The following is an 11,151-nucleotide window of genomic DNA, read 5'->3' as shown; positions in this document are numbered from 1 at the left end:
AATAAATAAATAAATAAATAAATAAATAGTAATTCTTAATTTTAAAAAAGTATAGAATTATTTCTTCAACTAGAAGTTTTGTCTATTCAACTACTTGTCACACATCTGTATAAAAGGGCATTTATCCACAGGATTATTTATTCAGAAAACATAAAAGGTGAGTTGAAAGATATCATCCAAAAAATCTCTATTTTAAAAAGACACTTTTGAGCCATAAAAATCATTATTTTTCTCTAGTAGACCAAAAACTAAAGATCATTTTCAGGGGAATGGACCAACAGCAATGGACAGAGCCTGAATTCTCAGATTTCCCATAGCATCAGCGGACAGAGAAAACTTCCACTTTATTAAGTTGGATTAGAGCAAGTGTTAACAAAATAAAGTCTTCTACACATTAAAAAAAAATCCCATACTGGCTAATTAAGGGAGCAAGGGAATTACTAGAAATAACTCGGAAATTCTTTCCCACAAATACTGAACTCTCATTCTTTTTACAATGCGTGTCTGTCAACAATTATAAGAAGGAACAGTAAGACAAGGAAAACGAAGAAATTGCTGATTACAGGTTCTGTTAAATTTTATATTTTCAATGGTAGACATGATTTCTTATATGTTTATAATAATTTCACTTGGGTTGATTCCTAGAAACTTGGGAAAGTATAATCACATAGTTTATAGGTTTTACATTTATTTTTCGAAAGGCAAACCATCTCATGCATTCCTATAAGAAAAAATACTATTGTGAATTCTTGGGTTTATACTCCTAAAATACAAAAATGCTTTCTCAGGGAAAATGAATTATGATCAAAATTTTAAAAATCAGAGATGCAGAACTCAATCGGAAATTCCCTTCATAGGCTAGGGGAAGTGACCAAGGATAAATGAGAACACTGAGGCTAAAAGTTTCAGGTACTAGTTGTGTCTTTAATGTTTTCCCTGAAGCGCAAATCAGATTTAAGTAAGATCTAAGAGGTATGAGAGGTCTGCCTTGAATCCTAGAGCTTGGAAAGTCTCTGGGAAAAGACATGGAGAAAAGAAACACCTTGACGAAAACCTAGACAACTATGGCCTAGTGACTGGGTTATATTTGTAACAATGTAGAAAAAGCAAAAAACAACAAAATCTATGCACAGGAGATCGATTATTTAAAACATCGAAATAAACTTTATACCATTGAAAACATACACTTTACAAAAGCACTATACCATGTAATTCAGATTCTGAGAGCTGTACACACTTAAAAGCAGAAAGTGTTTGCAGTACTACTTACAACAGCATCACCTAAAACACAGATCTTCAACCAACAGGTGATAAATGGCAGCACAAAGAAATTATCTAAAATGTATTCTCCCCTAAATTTGTTTTATAAAAATCCTGCCTAGGGCTGAAATTCATCAACTTCTGAAAAATAAGAATTTGGAAAGTCTCAGTTTCAAATGTCCAAGAAGAAATCTTATAACCATAGCTCAATGGCTTCCTTTGGTGAAAAAAACAGGGTAAATCAACGTTACAGTTCATCAATATCACAAAATGGATTGTAGGTTGCATTTGCTAGGCCTTCTTTCACAGTGCCCTGGAGTTTATTTTCCTCTCTCTTATGGGATCTTCTTTATTCTATCATTTATTATCATTTATTATAATCATGAGTTTGATGTTTTCTCCCATATATTTTCAGAGCATCTTAGGCAAGCTCCTTTACTTCTCTGAGCCTTAGTTTCATCATTAGTCATATAAAAATGGAAACATCTACCACTCAGATCTTCCTTCTTGGGACTCGAGTGTAACTCGTCTTCTAAAACATGGAAGTGTCTCTTCCCCACGCACCTGGGAATTTACTACAGTTACATGGTAATTATTTTTTCATGATTTGTCTTCAAATTTACAGCTTATCATGGACTTTTTTTCGCCATGTCTCCTTGAAAGACACAAAGGATGAATCTACCATTTCCTCTGTCTTGTTCTCCTGCATTTCCTGCTTTTCATGCCTAGAAACAAAAAGATGACACTCACATCATGAATATCCATACTAACAACATTATCCCATAAAATGTTATCAATCTGAAAATTTCTGATCTTGACTGTCACTCCATCTTCACTTTTAAAAAAGTTGTTTTTAAAGGAAAATTGCTATAAGATTTTAATTCACATCCATCAACATCCACCCCTCTACCCCTGCCCCTCGACTCCCATCAACTGCGCCTACCTAACTTGTGGTCTATGGGAAACACCCTTGACTTGCAGTCTGCATACTTCATTCAAGTTCTGATTCTACTCCTTAAGAGCTTTAGAAATATCCCCCTAACTGGCTGGGCATGTTGGCTCACCCCTGTAATCCCAGCACTTTGAGGGGCCAAGGCAGGCAGATCACAAGGTCAGGAGTTTGAGACCAGCCTGGCCAACATGGTGAAACCTTGACTCTACTAAAAATACAAAAACTAGCTGGGAGTGGTGGTGGGCACCTGTAATCCCAGCTACTCAGGAGGCTGAGGCAGAAGAATTGCTTGAACCTGGGAGGGGGAGGTTGCAGTGAGCCAAGATCATGCCATTGCACTCCAGCCTAGGAGACAGAGTGAGACTCTGTCTCGAAAGAAAAGAAAGAAAGATCCTTTTAACCAGGGGTTCCCAAGCAGGTTCACTATCAGCATCATCTGGGCAGCTATTTAACTGTTAAAGCAGAATCTTGGAGCGGGTAGCAGAGGGCAGGAGAGTGAAGCACACAAAAAAATACAAGGGTCTGTTTTATGAAAAACTCTGTTAGAAGATGCAAATGAAGACTCTCGTTTGGGACCTATGTGCTGTAACTTCTTTTTTATTCTTTATTTATTTATTTAGAGACAGAATCCTGCTCTGTCACCCAGGCTAGAGTACAGTGGCGTGATCTCGGCTCACTACAACCTCCACCTCCTAGGTTCAAGCGATTCTCCTGCCTCAGCCTCCTGAGTAGCTGGGATTACAGGCCCAAGCCATCATGTCTAGCTAATTTTGGTATTTTTAGTAGAGACAGGGTTTCGCCATGTTGGCCAGGCTGGTCTTGAACTCCTGACCTCAAGTAATCCTCTGCCTTGACCCCCAAAAGTGCTGGGATTACAGGTGTGAGCCACCGTGCCCAGCCCTATGTGCCGTAACCTCTTGGTTTTGTTCCTAGCTTGTAAAATACTGAGTCTATTTTATAGTGATATTGTGAAAACTAAACAATGTATAGGAAAGAGCTTTATAAATGGGAAAACTGAATATAATACAAGGTAGTATGAATCAATATTTTTGTAAAGTTTAGAGTAAAATAAACTTATCAATCATTTCTGCAGCAACCATCACACACAGGATGTGATATAAACATATCAATACTGACTATCTTCTGAAATGCTCATAGTATAAACTCTCAGAGTGTACCAGAACACGATTTTAAAAACACATAAAGGAGTTTTGAAACTGAAAGACAAAATGTTTTCACAAGACTTTAGAATAACAAACATCGAAATAATTTCACTCTTTCTGACTTCTTGAATTACGTTAAGACTTTACTGTGGGAATCTGCTTCTCAAAGTCCCAGTCTTCTAGGAAACCAGAGAAACACTGCAAGACTTTGAAGCCAAACTAAAGAAAAGAAATGGATGTGCACATATTGGTATTGGTCTGCCTCCTTCCCATACCCAAGTTGTTTCCTGGAACCATAGTAATTGAGATGCTAAGGGAGGTTTACTAACTCGGTTCCCATTTTGTGCAATTTACATTGCAGGGGAATAAATTGTACTCTAATAGTCTGGAAAAATTATTTCAGGAAATGACTTTGGCCCTAGAGAGTATGTGATTCATTGTAATTTCCAGGGTAAAACATTCACCTACAATTTTTAATCCCTCAGAGGGCTTAACCTACTTACGTTAATGTAAGCAAAGGGGCTGGTAGAAAGGGATTCTTACTCTAAAATGATTGTAATTACCATTTTAGGGAGACCATGCGTTTAAGGTAATCTATCATAGATGTTTAATTTTCCTCTTTCATCAAAATAGAAACACTTGAAGTTTACTTTTTTACTCTTGGGAATGGGTGAGGAACAACTGAATAGGCTTGTAACCTGAATTCATAACCTACAGTCCAGAGTTCAAGCTCACTAGTTCAACAACACTTTGCTGTATCTGGCTCCTGTTCCTCTCTGGCCTCCTGGATGTCTTTTCTTCGAACACTCTTCACTCCGAATGGAACTAGTGCTCTTGTTTCCCCATGCGCCAGGCTGTTCGAGGTCTGCATGTCATCACCCAGGCTCTTTCCTCTCCCTGGAAATTCCTTCAGTAAATTCTACTCACACTCCAAAATTCAGCTCAAGCATCCTCTCCCCAGGAAGGTTTCCTGGCCCCAGACAATTTAGCTGCTCCTCCTCCAGGATTCCCCACAATCCCGGGCCACCCTTTGCCTTAGCACTTATAACAACAGGCAAAAGTGATTTCCATGTCTCTCCCACACACTAGATGCTAAGGTCCTGCGGGTAATGGTCCATTCCTTATCTGACTTTATGTTCACAGCACTTAGCTCAGGGGCTGGCACTTAATAGGCATCACAGATGTTGGTTGGTTGAAGGAATGAATGTAAGTGAATGAATGATGTGATCTAAAGATGTGTGGCATGAAATCTCAGAGAATCAATTATGCCACTTGCCAATGCTGCAATAACTGCATATTTTCTAATTTTTTGTGTAGCCAGATTTTTTTTCCTTTAAGTGGGAAAAGTTGAACTCAACTTCTCTGGCAACCAAGTAGGCAATAAAGGGAGTCACTTTGGGTGATTGTCCTTGTTCTTTGAAGAGTCATTTGAATTGTTTTTATATGTTAAGCAAATGTAAGCCAAGATTCTCTGCTTATAGAAAAGGTTATATACCCTTTTCTAATACCCTTGGGTATTCACAATTCTAAGAAGGGGTGAAGTGATTTGGACAAGGATCCCTGGGCTTTGGGACAACTTCTCAGTGGGCCAGAGTGTTCCCGAACAATGCTCAGGGGCAGGGAAGGACAAGGGGCTCCCTAAAATAAACCTTGAGGATAGAAAGGTACTAGAATTGTTAAATGGACCCAGCACTGAGCTATAGAGAAGAGAAACAGCAGCCCGAGTCAAGAGATGGCAGATGCTGGAACTGCTTCAACCCAGATTCAGGGCACATTTGCACTCTGGGCAAGTGGCTATGGGTGAACCAAAGTTGCTGGTGACTAAAAACTGTAGCATTTGGGGACCCAGGCCTCCTTTTGGCATGGGGCTTCTGAATGCAGAACCTCTAGATCATCCTTACTGCTATGCTATTCCTGGGGCATATCTTCAAACCAGCATCAAGAACACGGCAGCATAGTCATGACCCATCCCCTTATCTTCCATTTTCCCTCTTGTGTCAGAGGCTGTGGATTTGTTACAGCATTTTCCATTGCTGTTTTCCAGTATAGAGGTTGGAAAACCAAATATAGGACTTACTTCCCAGCTCTTTTGCAGGTAGGAGTGGCTATATGGCCCAGCTCTGGCCCAAGTGTGATACACAAGCAGAATCTCCCAGGTGACTTTTGATTCAGCTTTTGTTCTTCTTATAAAATGGAGGTATCAGGCACTCACCTCTCTCTTTCTTCCTGCCTTAAATTCATGTTAGATGCTTGAGCTTCAACAAGCATCTTGCAGAAGAGAAGAAACAAGCCATTACATTATGGATAGCAAAGCAAAGAGACAGAACCTAGGACATTGTTACCACCATGAAGCTGCTATATCTGGTGTCTTCTTATGTAAATAAAGTAAAATATTTCACTTAAGTAAAATAAAACCCGATAAGTTATTGTTAGATTATCTGTTACATGGAGTTAAAGGATTCTGAACTGACACAATTTTCACACCTGCAGTCATATGCATGCAGACACTAGTAGCCACAAGTGGTATTTAGACACATTGGACAGGGGTTATCCCTTAGCAGGAAATCTGGTGGATTGTTAGTACAGAATGGTGTTCTCGAGCACAGCACTCCAGGACACCAAGGGGAGTTGTTTAGCCAAACAAAAAACAATCTAGGTACAATTATGTTAATTTTAAGTTCAGATTTGAAGAACAAAACTGCAGTCAAAAAAGCAACTATTGACTACATTAACGATCAAATGGGACAGATTTTTCTACAACCTCCCCCTTTTGATTTCAGCGTGAGCACTGAATATGGACGAAATATTTAATACCACAAAGTGAAAGAAAAAATGTTAATGCTAGATATGAAAATAAGTTTTAAAATGTATTCTAATGGTATCTTTACTTGATCCTAGTTGAAAAGACTGAGGGACAATTGACTAACCTAAGTATCTTTGAATCCTAAAAATAAGAAGTGAAATATTCAGGTCATATGGAAGCCAAATCATTAATGGTAGTTACCACTTGTCTCCATAATTGGAGTTGGAGGGAAGTGGGACCAGGTATTTTGTTTTTGTTTGTTTATTTCTATATTGTTTAAATTTTATTATGAGAATATATTACTTTATTTTATTAATAGGACAAAATTTCTAGTAAATGAACCAATCTTTAAGATGAGATATATCCAATGCTTACTATGCATACTCCCATTTAACCTTCAATACCATGTGGTAAGCAGCATTTTCACCACTGAGGAAACTAAGATGTAAGATTTTAAGTAACTTTACAATGTCACACAGCTAATAATTGGAAGAGTCAGGTCCAAAGATTCTTCAGCACAAATCTAAAGCCCATTCTCTCACCAATGTGCTATACTGGTTATGTCTCCCAGATGTTTCTGGATATGCAGGTTTCTCAATTCTGTCTACCGACATGAGAGGTTCTTTGAATGCTACTTTTGTTAGACTGTTTTTAAGAAAACTGTTCTCCAATAGCTTTTTCCCTCAGACTTTTAGTATCTTTAGAAACAGGAATAACCCTACCTTCTTATAATGTTTAAACAGCGACTTACTCAGTGTTCACATTTGTCAAGACCATCTGGGGCGGGTGTGACCTTAGAGTCCTCTCCTGGTAACTTTGGAGAAGTGATTTAGATGCAGCACTCTCAGTAAAATAAACCAGATATTCTGAAGGAGTTTCATGGCACAAAGAACTGGGTAGCTGGTTAGGTTGTATCTCTAACAAGAAAACAAGTTTAAACGTGAGGAAAATTAATTCTTCAAAAATAGCCTTCATAACTATATAAAATATCCACCTGAGAAACAGAAAATCCAGACTGCATTTAATGTCAGAGGAAATGAGTGCTTTATTTGATTAAAATACTGATGTGCAATTTTGCCCACTATAAGTCAAGAAGCCAGTCTGGAATATTTCACAAGACTCCAGATTCTGCATCTGTTTTTTTTATAGCTCTCAAGGCCTGTGTAAGGACTTGACCCTGGGTTATCCAAACTAAATCTTGGATAGGCTTCCACTAATAAATCTTAGTAAAAGAAAAAGGCTTATTTTAAGAGAATGTGAAATTACAGCCTACAACTATAAAGTGTTAAGAATATTAACTCTAAGGGGAGAGATTATTGAATTGTCTGATTATTCTATAATCTAGTCATGGGCCATTTTAATATTATTTAATGTATTTTATATATATTTTAAAATTTCAATGCAGAAGGATGTTATGGACAGGAAAGGCTTTACATGGTATTATCCCACTAAATGGATGTGAAGGAGACTCAGGTTTAATTCCAAATTTTTCCATTCATAAGCTATAGAATGCCTAGATTTTTATCTCAAGCTCAGGCTTGCATACCCAACTCCTTAACTCTATATCTCTAGGCATCACTTTGTTATTGATTTCTAGATTAATTGCACTGTGTTCAGAGAACATGTTGTACATGATTTTAATCCTTTAACAATTATCAATACTTGCTTTATAACCCAGTATATGTTCCTTTTTATAAATGCCTTGTGTGTGTTTGGAAAGAACGTGTATTCTGCAATCACTGGGTGAAGTTAGGTCAAGTGTATTAATGACATTGTTTAACTCTTTGATAACTTCCCTTATTTTTTTTCTGCTGGCTCTATTAATTACTTCATACCTAAAAATCTAATATGATGGTGAATTTGTCTACTTCTATTAATTTTTGCTTCATGTAATTTGATACCATGTTATTAGGTGATCACAAATTTACAGTGGTATAACTTACTGATGAATTGAACATTATCATTATAAAGAATCTATCTTTTTAATAATGCTTTTGACTTAATATCTATTTCTCTGACATTAAGGCTATCTGACCAGCTTTCTCTCACTTGCATGGTATGTATTTTTTTCCATTCTTTTTCTTTTAACCTTCCTGTATACTTCAGTTTGATATATATCTCTTATAAACTTCATATAGTTGATTTTTTAAATCCTGACAATCTTTTAATTGGAGCTTTTAGTCTGTTTGCATGTATTTACTGACATTTCAGATTAAATTGGTGTCCTATTTTGTGCTGTTTATCCCACCTGTTCTATGTTTCATTCATTTTCTTTTCCTGCCTTCTTTTGGCTGGTCATTTTTTTTTTTTTTTGTAGCGACAGTTTTTTTTTTCCTTCTCATAGTTTGAAAATTTTCAATTCTCTTAGTGTTTACCCTAGAAATTATAAAATTCATACTTATTGAAACACAAAATTAATCAGTAACTATCCTTTTCCCAAGGAATGTAGAATGCATTAACTCTATTGATTCCTTTTCCTGCTTATATATTGTCATTGTGTGTTATTTTCATTGTTGACTTTTTAAAACTCCACAGGACATTGTTTTATGCACTCAGTTCTCATTCAGATTTACCCATGTATTTGCCATTTTGTTCCTCATTCCTTTTTGCCTCTCTTCCCTTCCATCTGGGATCATTTTCCTTCCACATGAAAAATATATCCTGAATCTCCTATTTTGCAGACGGCAACTCTGTTTTTGCTACTCTGAAATGTCCTGATCTTACTTTCTTTTTTAAAGAAATATTTTCACGGATATAAAATTCTAGGTTAGCAATTATTTTTCTTTGTTTACTGAATATATCATTCTACTGGCTTCTGACTCAGTTGTTGTCTGACACTACTTTGAATGCAATGTCTTTTTTTTCATAGCACATTTTAAGGTTTCTCTGCTTTTGGTATTCTGTAGATTCACTGTGTATGTAGGATAAATTTGTTTTTATTTAATCTGTTTAAGAATTTATAAGCTTCTGAATTTGTGAATTGATGTCTTTCTTCATTCTGGAAAATTCTGTTAATTGTTCTTTCATTTGGCTTCTTTATCATCGTTTTCACCCTTCATCTCTCTGTGGTACATTCTGAGTGATTTTTTATGATCTTCCAACTACCTTTCTCTTTTCAGCTGTGTCTAGTTTAAATTTTTTAGTTATGGGTTTTTGTTTTGTTTTGTTTTTGAGATGGAGTCTCACTCTGTCGCCCAGGCTGGAGTACAGTGGTGCGATTTCGACTCACTGCAACCTCAGCTTCCCAGGTTCAAGCAATTCTCCTGCCTCAGCCTCCCGAGTAGCTGGGATTACAGGCATGTGCCACCACGCCTGGTAATTTTTTTGTATTTTTAGTGGAGATGGGGTTTCACCATATTGGCCAGGCTGTTCTCTAACTCCTGACCTTGTGATTCTCCCCACTCGGCCTTCCAAAGTGCTGGGATTACCGGCATGAGCCACTGCACCTGGCCAAGTTATGGTATTTTTTTTATTTCTAGAAATTTTCTTTCTCAAATTGGTTCTGTTGTCTTTTGATTGCCTATTTCCTGAAGATATGTTTAAGCTTGCCTTTTATTTCTCGAAACATAGTAAGCACAATTAATATGTCGAATCATGTTCATATCTGAAGCCTTTGTTTGGCTTTTAATTCTTGCTAGTTTTCAGTATGCTTGGTTTTTCCTTGTGTGCTTACTTAATTTTGACTATATGTAAACCACTGCCCTTGAAAAAGTTATCTTGGTCAATACTTGGGGGCCTGCTATGAAGTGGGTAGCTTTCCCCAGAGAGAATGTGTTTGCTTTTGCCAAGTTTCTAGTTCAAGGACCTGTTTGGGACCATTTTAAACTAATAATCACTTGAGAGTTTTTGGACCACATAGGTTACGGCAATTTGGTTTGCAAATCTCAAGGGCTCCAAGTCTGATTATTCTATAATCTAGTCATGGGCCATTTTAATATTATTTAATGTATTTAAATATATTTTAAAATTTCAATGCAGAAGGATGTTATGGACAGGAAAGGCTGTACATGGTATTATCCCACTAAATGGATGTGAAGGAGACTCAGGTTTAATTCCAAATTTTTCCATTCATAAGCTATAGAATGCCTAGATTTTTATCTCAAGCTCAGGCTTGCATACCCAACTCCTTAACTCTATATCTCTAGGCATCATTTGATATGATGTAGGCATCATATCAAAACTTGGATATAGTTCCAAGTTTTCAGACAGGGTTTGGCGTTTTGCTTCTCAGTATCAAAACATCTTCTTTTGTAGTATTTGACTATGTGGAGATGGAGAAGATTTTTTTCTTTTAAGTTCACCTTTTCCTCACAGGCTCTATGGAGTTCCAACCTTCCATGCTGGTTGGACTTTTAACTTTGGTTCCCACTGCAAAGCTGAAGTTTGGGGCTAGGGACATTTGCCAGGGTATGGGACAGGCAGTCACCCACGCCCACACTCCATGCACCTCCTGGGCCAGGCTGGACCAGTTCCGGCCCCAGGGTGAACTGGGAAATCTCACCGCAGGCACCTTACAGAGGTGGGCGTGGGGAGACTACTCTTGCTCACTTGAGGCAGAAGCGGTTCATGGGCTCCTGGGAGGATTTAGAAATTTCTACACAACAAAATCCTTCCTTCGTCATCTTCAGGCCAACGGAGACACTTGGCAGTTAAAGAAACTTGACTGTGTTTTTATTTTTATATTTATTTTTTGCTTTTCATTTTAAACAAGAAGTTTATTTAAACAACCCCATGCTTGGCGTCCAGGGAGAACTCTCCAGGATGTTTTTAGAGTCTTTCATCCCTACTTAAAGACAGATTGCCCAACATGTTGACAGCTAGTATAAAGAAGTTATAAAATGTACTTGGATTTAAATGATAACTGAAAAAGGCCAGGCACGGTAGCTCATGCCTGTAATCCCAGCACTTTGGGAGGCCGAGGCGGGTGGATCACGAGGTCAGGAGATCGAGACCATCCTGGCTAACACAGTGAA

The sequence above is a fragment of the Mandrillus leucophaeus genome, unplaced genomic scaffold (assembly GCF_000951045.1).
Source record: "Mandrillus leucophaeus isolate KB7577 unplaced genomic scaffold, Mleu.le_1.0 Scaffold60, whole genome shotgun sequence".
Taxonomy (NCBI): domain Eukaryota; kingdom Metazoa; phylum Chordata; class Mammalia; order Primates; family Cercopithecidae; genus Mandrillus; species Mandrillus leucophaeus.
This window is presented reverse-complemented; position numbering follows the sequence as displayed.